We start from the raw sequence: 13,372 nt of genomic DNA, 5'->3' as shown, positions 1-13,372 counted from the left end.
CAAACAACATCCTCTGAGCAAAAAAGGTAAAGATGGGATAAGGCCCCATATTCAGAAATATCTGGCCTTAGGGTCCTAAGGCCCTGTCAATCGGCCTGGAACACTCCCCTGCTACCGGTAAAAAATCCAGGAACTGGATATTATCCCCCATACAAGACCTAAGAGAGATCAACAACAGAGTGCAGGACATTCACCCCATGGTAAATAATTCGTACAATCTGCTTATCACTCTGAACCCTGAGTAGAAATGGTATGGACATAAAGATGCTATCTATTGCATGCCTCTGCATAAAGACAGTCAGTTGCTGTTTGCTTTTGAGTGGGTAGACCCAGAAACCGGAACGTATGGTAAACTAACATGGACTAGACTCCCACAGGGGTTCAAAAGCTCCCCCACTCTCTTTGATGAAGCCCTCCACAGAGATGTCAACAACTTCAGAACTATGCACCCTGAAGTCACCCAGCTTCAATACGTGGATGACCTGCTACTGCAGCCAACACCAAGGAAAACTGTGAGTCTGGGAACCAAGCACTATTATATAAGCTTGCTCAACTCGGGTATAGAGCTTCTTCCAAAAAACCCCAAATTTGCCAGCAAGAAGTAGTCTTCCTGGGCTATTCCTTTAGGGGTGGTAAACGATGGCTCACTGAGCCCAGAAAACAAACGGTTGTGCAGATACACCCCCCCAGCAGCAGACAACACAGAGAGTTTCTTGGGACTACTGGGTTTTGCAGGTTATGGATTCCTGTGTTTGCGTCCTTAACTTCTCCTTTATACCCGCTGTTAAAGGGAGATGCCCAATTCCAATGGACCCCTGAGCACCAGCAAGCTTTTGATAACATCTAACAACACTGGCACTGAACTCCTCAAGTTCACTGAGCCAAGCCTGCAATTTCAGAAATCCCTACACTACGTTAAAAATGTACATCAATTCACACACCTTGGTTCAAAGAAACTGCAGGCATTCCTGAAGGATCAAGAACAGAGTTTTCCACTAACCGACTCACAGCGAAAGGACATAACTGAACGGGTAACAAAACCCTGTCCGTTCTGTCAATAGGTTAATGCTTACCCTTCCAAGCTTCCTGCAAAAAAGCACCTATGAACAACCAGACCAGGACAATTCTGGGAAGTGGACTTTACTGAAATTAAGCCAGCGAGGTATGGACTTCAATATCTCCTAGTGTTTGTAGATATATTTTCAGGATGGATTGAAGCCTTCCACACAAAAAAAGGCACAAATGGTGGTAAAAAATCCTGAAAGATATTTTTCAATGATACGGCCTACCTAAGGGTATATTGTCTGATAATGGACCGGCGTTCATGGCCCAGGTAAGTAAGGGGTTAGCCAGAACCCTGGGAATAAATTGGAAGTTACATTGTGCTTATAGACCCCAGAGCTCAGGACAGGTTAAAAAAAATTAATAGAACCATTAAAGAGACCATAACGAAATTAAGCTTAGAGAGGGCATCAAAGGTTGGACTATGCTCCTGCCTTATGCACTGTTTTATGCAAGAAATACTCCCTCTGTTTCTTTGAGTAACCTCACCTCCTATGAAATTCTCTATGTTGCCCCTCCTCCAGTAAGGACCTAACCCCAACTCTAAGACCTACCGATCCCTTCCACACCCCCTTGCTTGACAAACTTAACGCTCTTGAAAGAACTCAGCGATACCTGTCAAACCAGCTGGCCACTGCCTACCAACCTGGTGAAGAGGAGACTCCACATCTATATCAAATAAGAGACTTCGTCTACATAAGATGACTTCAGGTGTCATCCCTGGAACCCCGATGGACAGGACCATACCAGGTGCTACTTATAAAACCTACAGTGGTAAAGGTAGACGGAATCACTTCCTGGATCCTAATTCTCATCTCAAGCCTGCGCCCTGTCCAGACTCTGGCTTGAAAGTGGAAAAGACTGGTAACCCTTTCAAATTGCATATTGTCCATGTGGATAAGGCTATAGACTCTCCCCTTGGCCACCACTAGTCCTAACCATCATCAGCCCATTCAGCAGCGATGGCTGATCACAAATCCTATTAGACAAGAAGTATGGTCTGTCTTGCATACAGCCCCCTTAGGGACCTGGTGGCCATCTCTCCACCCAGATATTTGTCAGCTGAGTATACGTCTTTCCAATTGGGATATCTCTGATGAAGAGGATCCCATTAAAATTCCATTAAATTTCTTCCGTACCATAGATAATGGAAACAAACATTATGGATGTAGGGACACGCAAGCCTGATGCAGGTTGGCTAGCCTAGATTACTATGTTTGCCCGGTGGACTATCAAAGCCACAAACAACCACGGCTGTGTGGGGGAAAAGCCGTCTTCTTCCGTAAGTCATGGGGATGTGAGCATACAGGGGCTGCATGGTGGAACCCAAACTCCTCATCAAATTCAGTTCACAGCATTGGCCATATTACCAATTAGACAACCAAAACCGATGGCCCGCAGAGGGGTGTCTAGATCCTCAAATTCTGTGTGACTTTTTCAACTTCGGCAAGTGCTCAAAAGGATGGAAGAAAATTCCCCTATGTGTATGCCTTTTCCCTCCTTTGCTCACATCATGAACTATGTTTCTCCAATAGATCCTTCTGCTCCAGACTCTCTGCTGTCACTCTCACATCAACAACCTGATTTCTCCCCTCCAATTACTAGATCAAAAACCCAAACCTCCGCTGGTTCTCAGACCATTGCCCCCTTGCTGAGGTAGCAGGTACTGAGGTACCCTTCCACCCACTCACTCCTCTCTTCTCCTGTCAGTGCCCACACCGGGTCCCACCAGGTCCTCTTACCAGCTAACCCAAAGCTCAAACCAGCTGAGGAGTGCCCTCAGATGCCTATCCAAGTTGTAATGAAAATGGCCTTTAAAGTTGCTTTGTCATCACTAAAAACAGGTTACTAAGAATTTAATGTCCCTCACAGGCTTTTTGGGATACTCACTCCTGTCTTCCCATCTGCTCTACCTGTTCTACTGCTCACGTTTTGTTGCCAGGAAAATCCCAAACCCTTTTCCCATTATTCTTTTATATCTCTTTTTCCTCATTCTCAGAACCACAGAACTGCTCTCACCCCCCGCCTTCCCCATCTTCCCCTCTGTACCAGGCCCACAGAAAAATCTCAAATGGCCTTCTCCAGAAGTCTTCATCGTGGCTGACTTTAGGACTTTCAGCAACAAAGTCCCTATAAAAGAGTTCAGTGTACATAAACTTCCTCTTTTCGTGTTGCTCTGTTATACTTGGCCACTGGCTGGAAAAATCAGCCCTTCTAAGCTAGACACCCCCTTACTAGTTTTTCACAAAATATGTGAACAAGGCCTCTGGCCTTGAGCTGAGGCTTCCAGAGATGGCTACATTTCCAAGATAAAGAAGTTACCAACTGGGCTCCATGGTAACAGCTGGCAGGGAGAAAATAAAAGAGAAGAAAAAAGCTCTCCCCCTCCCAGATGTCCTTAAAAAGTTATCTTTCCCAGAGAAGAGGAAAATAAAAACAGAACCAAAAACTGCTTTTTGTGAACTTCTGCAGACTGTAAATTTCTGAGTCTTTTCTCTTACATGTTGGGTACAAAATTCTGAAACTACCTAAACTTGGGATTCAGGGGATTAATTGATTACAATAGAAGCAATGCCCTCTATATCCGGTTGCAACCAAATAGGACTGTTTCCCTGTCTTCGGTGCTATCTTAGGTGCCTTGCCTTGTCCATACCTACAACAGTATAATTCTATATACTTAAACATTGTTTATTCATAGAATTATCAACAGATGTGATTAATTATGTAATGGTGCAGATGTTTCCCCGAGTGCTCTATCATGAGGCAGGATCATTTAAATTTCAAATAGGGGGGCATACAACCCGGTTCTGCTGGCAACCTGTATCTTTCACTTTAGCCATCCTATGAGGAATAGTAGTTGCTGCAGAGGTGGGCACAGGTACCACTGCCCTAATCCATGGGACACAACAAATGACCCAATTAGAAGCAGCAATAGACCAAAACTTAAAGATATTAAAAAACCACCATCACAGCTTTACAAGAATCTTTAACCTCTCTCTCTGAAGTTGTTTTACAGAACAGGCGAGGGTTCGACCTCCTCTTCATGAGAGAAGGGGCCTTTGTCCTGCATTGAGGGAAGAATGTTGTTATTATGCCTACCATACTGGAGTTGTAAAAGAATCTATGATTAAATTAAGAAGACGCATTGAAGAGCATCAACAAGAGAGAGAGGCCCAAAAAGGGTGGTTTGAGTCTTGGTTCACAGAGTCCCCCTGGGTAACTATGCTTTTATCAGCCCTGGCCGGTCCCTTAATAATCCTCACATTATTGCTAACTGTAGGACCCTGTTTGCTCAACCGTGTAGTTTCCTTTCTCCAAGCTCAAATTGGACAAGTTAAACTTATGGTAATCAGAAATCAATATACCACACTAGCAGACATAAAATGTGACATCCCCAATGATCACTATTATGATTTAATGTAACCAAAAGAAAGTGAGGAATGAAAGGTAAATAAAATAGGTAATTGTCACTTCCAGTTTTACTGTATGCTTAACAAAACACTGTTGATATCTTGAGAACTGTTTGCTAATCTTGTTCCCTGAATGTGCTGTACCAACTGCAAAACTGCAGAATGTACTCCCTCACCCATTTGCACGCAAACTACCCACTCGCCCTGACCCATCAATAATCTTCCCTCCCTGCCCTCTCCAAGGAAAGTATATAAGCTCTGCTTAAGCTGTTCTCAGGGCTCTCTCCTCTATTCAAGGGAGCTCTGAGCCCCAGCATGCTGGACCCCCATAAACTTCTGGCTGTTGCATTAGACAGTCCCTGGTAGTCTCTTCCTCCGATGCTCCCCTGACATTTACATTGGTAAAATAATAAGTGTGACCATTGCTTCTGTGTCAAAATGTACAAATTAATATTGGGGGTACAAATAGGTGAACCCTGTGATATGAATATAGAGATAATGCATGAATAGGCAATACTGTGAATAAATAATAAAATGGGTTCCAAATTTAATAATGGATTCAATTGATATCTGAAAATATACAGGAAATCTTATATTGATACACATACATTCATTCCAACCAGTTATACATCTAAACGTTATATTAGGATTATGGTTTGTCATGAAAAGTGTGTGAGTTTTGCTTCAAAACTGATTATGAAAGTTGAAAATAATGTGTTTGGAAAGAAGTCTCATGAAAAGACCAGACAAGAAACCTGGAGGAATCCATGTGTTCTGAAGCAGGAAGTTATTGAAAGTGAAACAAATGCCTATAAGTTTGCTAATTTGTGGATGAAATATATATCCTATGATGTGCATAAATTGAAGAAATAGTAATGTACCAGTGTTGAATAAAAATGAACGTCAAAATACACATCATGTCCCATAGTAATCTACTTGCATTGATGTTAAGCTGGGTCAGTTACTGTACAAATATTAGTATTTGTATGCAACATTAACTGAAGTTAGTTTTCAGTACTAGAAACAAATATGTATTTCATTTGGATGAATATTTCTGAGAATAATCTTGTGAATACTTGATTATAAATCCATATACATGAACATGAATGAATTTAGGGAGTGTATATAAGACACATATATTTCATATTTTGAAAAATCTGGAGAATATATATATATATATATATATATATATATATATATATATATATACAAAAAAACACACACAGAGACATTAAATTACCAATATATATGCCAATCGAAATTTATCATGAAATATATATCATCCACAGATGCAAAAATATTTCTTTTACTGAACATGGATTTATGTTTAATGTTGTTCAACTAGGAAGCTCACCCATAGGTTGAATTTTAAGATCCAACAGGGTTTAGGAGGAGTGATCTCTTCTCATAATTTGTATCTGCCAAGTCAGCCACCTCACAAGAATGTACATGTGATACCAGGTAGGATTCTATATGTGCATATAAAATAACATGTTCTGAATAGGCTACAGAGAAAGGGAGACAGGAATTTATATATTTATTAACTTTAAAAACACAAGGAGAACTATTTCAATTAAAAATTAACTAGATTTATAACACCTACCCTTCATAATGCAAATGGCAAGTCCAACTATACACCATGCCTTTTTTGAACTGCTTGTATTTCTATTCTGTTTGGGTTAGTTTTCTCCATCATATTAGGATTAGCAGTCAGAGTCTAGTAGTTTATGAGTTACTGTCAGGGATTAAGTATTTTGAATGGAAAATTGGAAAATGAATCTAATGTGTATGCATATATGTGCTACACAAAATTCTTCCCACTCTCATCCACAACAATGCCTTGACATTAACTTCGTCCCAAGTAAGACACAATTAGAGGAGAAAAGTTAGAAAATCTGTGAATGCATATGTGGAATGGAATATACTCAGGAGTTCACAACCTTGGAAGTGGTAGAGCAGTTTCCAAAAGTAAGGCACATGGTAAACACTCCACAAACATGGAGCTCTGCTGGCCTAAAGACTTCTTGATAAACTGCCTCTGAGGTTGGGCACTTGAAATATATGTTGTTGTCAGTAGCTTTAGCTTACTTTCTCGTGAGACCATCAAAGCTGGGTCTGCATCTATGTGACCTGGAGGACATTGTTTCTAATTTTCCAATGAACATGAGGCAGCAGTGCGAATACTCTCTTTGTAGTTAAACTATGGCCACTTGGAGCTAAGTGACTCACCGTGTGAACTGTGAAGCCATTTGGTCCTCCTCCACTTTTCGTGGTGGTTCTTGCTGCTGCACTGGGACTTTGGTATTTTCTTCATGAAATACAAGGAGATCAACTGGGACACAGTGCTGGAGGGAGTTCTGTCACATGTGGAGCTCACGGTCTGCATGTGAATGCACAAACCAGGATTTTATCCCACATGGGTTGCCCCTTTGTCCATAGCAACCTGATTCTGAACATTGCCTTGAAATCTCCCTATATAAAAAGATGCCTTTACATGGAAGGTTCTGCTGGCTGTACCATGTCAGTCACAAGCCATTTGGAAGCAAATGGCAGATCCACATAGCCCCATCACACATGTTTTATCACACACCTTCACACCACTGCTCTAGGCCCACTAATTTGTAGGTTCCAACTTACTGGCATCTCTGTTCTACACAATTTTCATGAAACCCAGTCAGTCAAGGCACTGTCTGATACACTCATGATCAGCAATAGGACATCCAAAGATTCTCCAGTGCCACCTGGTCATGGGAATTTCAAAAATTTCATGGTGTTTATCTAGCCATTTTTCGAGGATGAAGTTGGAGGAACTTTGGGTTTCAAAAACCATTAAATGTTGAGGAAGCTCATTTCAATGAAACTCTGGAGAACTCTCATAGGCAAGGCCTCCCAAAGAGTGGACAAAAGGTCACATGAAGCCAGTCCAATTGAAGTCTACAATGTGAGGTACATGTGTGTTTTAACTCTCAACTATGGCTGCCAAGACTTTAAGAAGAAAATCATGGATTATCTTGGCTGAGATTCCCAGTGCTCTGTGGCCTTGATCTAAGTTTATAAGGGCTACTTTCATGCGTGGCCTCCTAAAATCCCAACAAAACTCATGGCAATTCTTCTCTGAGGTCAGTTCCAGAACTCAGTCTCTATGTGGATTCACACCAGAGTTCAATCCCAGGTGGACCCAGTGATTTCTTCCAATCGCCACACAAATGACCAAAATTTAAACGAAAACACTCCCATATGGCACTCATCTTTTCCACATAGACACTCATCATAACCTCTAGCTGGAGGTTTCTATGAGGGGCGCTGGACAAGACAGTGTCCAAAATAAGCTCCCTTGCCCGTCATTTGCCTAAAGTTAGGGTGGCCTGGAAACCCTTCCTCTGAACCAGGAGTGATCAAATAGGCCTACCATTATTACTGTTCCACTTCTCCAATTTGAGGCCTACTGACTGTGGGGTTTAGATTCTTCATGTGGATTGGGGTCATGAGAAAACCCAAGCACCAATGGGCTAGACTCTGAAGGGCTTTGAAGAACTCATTTGACCCAAAGGATTCCTATTCTCACCTTATGGAGGTCAGGAAACTTACAGAGGAAGGTGAGAGACTTCATCCATAATGAGTACTCTTTTGGCCATTTTGGTTTTGGATGCACACATGGCATCTTTCTTTAGATCCATCAGGTGCTGAGAATCTAAGCCACAGCCTCACACAGGGCCAACAGGCTGATTCAGACACATCCCTTTCGAAATCAATTACTCAAAGAGGGACAGGTGATGCCCATTCATTTGCATTAGAGAACTGTTTTATTCAGGCTTCACAACGGGGTGGCCTTGGCAAAGACCTTCCTGACATTTAGTGCTATAGAACAATAGGTAAGCAAAAGTCCCAAAGCAGGGTTTCTCCACTGAGACTTTTCCTGGTAACACTGATATCTGAGTTTTCTGAGATTCTTGCCATTCCCTTCAGCTATCCAGTACATGGCCAAGTCACAGAGCTTGGAGGCGGTACCTATCTTGGTCACAAAATCATGAGCCTATTCTGGAGAGTGGCCAGAATTCAGGAAGAAAACAGGAACTTAGGAAGATTGCAGGTCTTGCCCACAAATAAGGCAATCCACTGTCCTTTTATAAATTGGGCAGCGTGAATGTTGGGAAGCTTTCTCCTAGACAAGACACATCCATTGATGCATTTTCTTTTGTAAAGTCTACACCCACGGACAAAGTGGGATACACAGACATAGAAACACTTGCCTTGTCAAATGACTTAATAGAAACAGTCCACTCCAAAACAAACAAACCAACTTTCCTACGTATTCTCAGAACATGAGACAAAACCACAAACCCACACTCATTCCCACAAATGCACCTCCTTCCCCCAAGAAGGTCTGTTACTAACCCGAGTGTCCTCTGCCTGGTGAGCCATTCTTTGTTCACCCGAAATGGCCTGTCTGTTCTCAAATCTGGACTCCTTGGCCCACTCTGTGAAGTTGTCAGGAGCCAGCTTTGAGCCGCCACTACCTGCTTTCTCAGGAAAGACACCTCTTCAGATTTTTTCTGGCATTTGGCCATCTTCACATCTGTAGGTACCAAGAAAGACTGACTCTTTCCATGATAAATCCAAACAAGTGAGATCTCTGTGACTGTTACTGGGCCTGGCCCTGGGTGCCTGGTTTCTGGGATCCCAAGTTCAGAGAGTTCCATCACAAAGAAGTGAGGTAGGTCACTTCCTTCATGAACTGAATGAGCTCACAGCCTTGGCAAACACTTTGTCCTAACAGTTTCTTCCTAGGGTCCCATGAGATGGAGGCTGACCCTACTTCCTGTGACACTTTCACAAGTTAGAATGGTATATCAACCATAGGTACTGGGGGAGAGATCTCCACACAGGCTTGGTTTTGTCCATTTTGTCTACATTAAAATGCGAGAGGCTTATTCAGACACATCTCTTCATCCTGACAAGGTTATTTGCCATGGAAAATGACTTTTGGTCTCTCAGGTGCTTCATAGCATTCTATATCTTCTTCAGGGATAATTTCTGCATGGATCTTTGAGATTCTCAGCAGGTGGAAGATCCCCTATATTCCTGTATTGTAAGACCAACTCTATCCCTGCACTGCTGTAAAGTTAGATTGAGGGAACAGTGTATGGTTAGTGTTAATATCATGTTCTATTTGGGTTAGGAATCATTCTGCTGGATGAATAATGGTATTGGGAACCTGAGATATTTACAAGAATATATAGGTTAAATATAAGTATGGAAACAGAAATCTAGGGAAGACTTGAAGCCAAGTAGGACATTGGGCCCTTGAGTAGCATACTTTGCTTTGAATTATATTCTGCACAGATGTCTCAGATAAATTGATATACAAAGAAATAGGATCTTATACACTGGATGATTGAATAACATACAGAATATCCAATAAAAAAGGGATAGTCTGTAGGATTAGCAAGATAGTCAGTAGATTTAGAAAGAAGAGTTAGTATAGCATTTGTACCAAAAGTTCTTTACAAATAAGGTTTCGGGTAGAGAGTGAATGTAAATGTCAGCACAATGACGAATTGGGGAAAATATGTAGGAAAGCAGATATAAATAGAGACAGTAGGAAGTCAGTAAATGTATAAAGTGTGTAATTTGTTTAGACATTTTCAACGGTTTGAGTCTGAATATATAATCTTAGGCAGAAACTAATATGTTGTCACAAATTGGATTGACTTTTGAGAGCATTAGGTAACCAGGACATGCATGTTTTTATTAATCCATGCTCACTTTTTATTTAGGCTTTGGTAAAATCATAAGTGTGACCTTTGCATTTTGTGTCCAGAATATTATTGTGATAAAATGTATATGTAGATCAGGTGACATGAGTATTCCTTCCACCATTTCTGGGAGCACTATTTTGAAGAAATATAAATTAGTATTGGGGGTACAAAGGGGTATACCCTGTGTCATAGAATATATTGATAATGCATCAATTGACCATCATGTGAATAAATAATATAACTGGTTCCACTTTAAATAATGGATTGAATTGATATCTGAAAATATAAAAGAAATCTCACATTGATATACAATCATTCACTGCAACCAGTTATACATCTAATGGTAATATTACGGTTGTGGTGTATCCTGAAAGGTGTGTGAGTTTTGTTTCAAAAGTGATTATGGAAATCAAAAATAATGTGTTTGGAAAGAAGTCTCATGAAAAGAATAGTCAAGAAACCTGTAAGAATACATGTGTTCTCAAGCAGGAAGTGATTGAACATTATATATCATACTATATATAATGTGCATAAACTGCAGAAATAGTAATGTACCGGTGATGAATAAAAATGAACATCAAAATACACATCATGTCCCATAGGAATCTACTTGCATTGATGTTAATCTGGGTCAGTTACTGTAGAAATATTAGGATTTTTATGCACCATTCACTGAAGTTACTTTTCAGTACTAGGAAAAAAGTATGTATTTAAGTTGGATGAATATTTCTGAGAACAATCTTGTGAAAATTTGATTATAAATCCACATAAATCACAAAACATTATAAACACAAAAGTCACATGGACATTAAAATGTAGCAATATATATGCCAATTTAAATCCATTTTGAAATATATATCATCCACTGATCCAAAACTATTTATTTAATGAACTTGAATTTATGTATAATGTTGTACAGCTAGGAAGCTCCCCCATAGATTGAATTTTCTGTTCCAACAGTGTTTAGGAGGAGTGATCTCCTAAATGTGTATGCAAATATGTGCTACACAAAAATCTTCCCACTCTCATCCAGAACAATGCCTTGATATTACCTTCACCCCAAGTAAAACACAGTTGGAGGACAAGAGTTAGAAAATCTGTGAATACATATCTGGAATGTAAAATGGTCAGGAGTTCACAACCTTGCAGGTTGTAGAGGAGTTTCCAAAAGTAAAGGACAGGCTTGATAGACCCAACCTGATCTTTTATTAGAATTGGGAGCCATCTTGCCAGAAAGCCGTGAAAAGATAATTTGGGCTTTACTATAAATTACTGCAAATTCTGAACCTGCTTGGAATGCGTGCCCGTGCCTTGAACTCATCCATGCCTGGCTCTCTGACCAGATTACAGTGCTCTCTGAAACATTAGTGACACCTAATAAATATTGACCTTCCCAGGCCAGACAACGACCCTCTCTGAGTCTCTAATGGTGCTCATAATTTCTGATGTTGGGGCCAGCAAAAAAAATGTAAACTACCATTAGTGTGATGCTTTCAAAGTTCTGTTATCTGTAACCCCCTTTTTGTGTAACTTTCTGGGCTATATAGCTGGGCTGTAGGAAAGGTGGTGTTGCTGTCTTGTTCCCGCCATTTTTGGAGGGAGAGGCAGCCTGGCCAGTTTTAATAATAAGCTTGCCTTAATTTGATTTTAATTGGAGTCAGTGGTCTTTTCTTGCATCCTAGTCCAACATTTTGGAGTTCCCCAGTGAGATGACCCTGCCCGACCAGATCACAAGGCCAGACTGCTGAAAATTCTGAAGCTGGCCTTCCCTCCAGGGCTACGGGCTGGGGAGCCACTCTAGGGGGTGCACAACTTGAGATGTTCGAAGGCCTTGGAGTGAGCCGTCGGTTTGGGGAGCACTGCAGTGAACCACCGCACTGAAACTATTAGCAAGCACCTGGTGGAGGAGGCCTCCATAGGTAAGTGGCACCTTGATAACATCTTATATCTGGTTAAGGGAGATCTCTTCTAATGACAGAGAGGTGGCCTGGGGAGGCTCACATACACTCCTGTCCAGGACAGTAATAAGAATCGTTCTGTCCTCTGTTCCGTTCTGTAGGGAATTCCTTTCAAGGTTAGAGAGGTGCCGAGGGACACGCACGTGCTCCTACCCCAGAGCTTTAGCAAGACGTTGAATTGCTCCTCTGTTTTTCTGTTTTGGCACCGGGATTCTGTTTTTTTTTTTTTTTTTTTTTTTTTGTGTGTGTGTGTTTTGTTCTGTGTTCTATATGTTTTTTTGTTTTTTTGTTTTTGTGTATTTTGTTTTGTGATTTCTGTGATAAAATCTTAAGGATATTGAACGTGAAAATGGGTAACAAAGCAAGTAATCCTGACACCCCTTTGGACTGTGTTTTAAGGAACTGTGATGAACTTTACCATCATTTGTTAAGCAGAATGAGAGAAGCCCCTAGCTGGCTGCCTGGAGCACACCCAGTGCAGATGGCAATGCCTGCTGGGGAATGAAGAACTGAGTATCTCCCAGCATCTGCCAAAGCCCTGTTTCTTCAGGGAATTCCCTCCTTCGTTCCCTGCACTGTAAGGATAATGCAGCCTCTGTCTTCTTAAAAAAAGAGAAAAACAAAAAGGGGACACTAAATGCAGTAAAGTCACCATGGAGACACTTTATTTTACATTTCAGGTTGCTCCTCTGTGAAAACATTTGGTCCCCTTTTGGGGACATCTGTGGTGCCACTGGGGAAGGAGATTTTTCTCTTATTTGCTCTGTTTTAAAGGGTTCTGTCTGTCAGCCGTTGTCTGGAGTTCATTTCTGCCTGTCTTGTGCCTTTTTTCTGGCCCTTTAAGACATGTGCAATAATGTGTTAATATTATAAATTGTTTCTTGGAAATGATCTTAGCTGAATTTGTGTCTAAATGATGATGTTTCATTGTACCAATCTGGTATCTGAATGGGTTTTTGAAGCATTTCACAATCTTGCAGTTAAAAGTCGGGTTTAGGTAATTGTTTAGTTTATGGTTTCAGATAATTCATGTCAGAGAACATAAATACTTAGGATGGAAAACTAAAGAACTCTACTTCCAAGTTGGCAAGTAACTTCCCAATCATTCAGTCTTTTTTTCACCAATTTTAAATTAGGTAGCCTGGGAAAATGTCACTGTGTGTACCAGTGCATTAATTTGGAC

Source organism: Callospermophilus lateralis, unplaced genomic scaffold (assembly GCF_048772815.1).
Source record: "Callospermophilus lateralis isolate mCalLat2 unplaced genomic scaffold, mCalLat2.hap1 Scaffold_1100, whole genome shotgun sequence".
Classification (NCBI taxonomy): domain Eukaryota; kingdom Metazoa; phylum Chordata; class Mammalia; order Rodentia; family Sciuridae; genus Callospermophilus; species Callospermophilus lateralis.
This window is presented reverse-complemented; position numbering follows the sequence as displayed.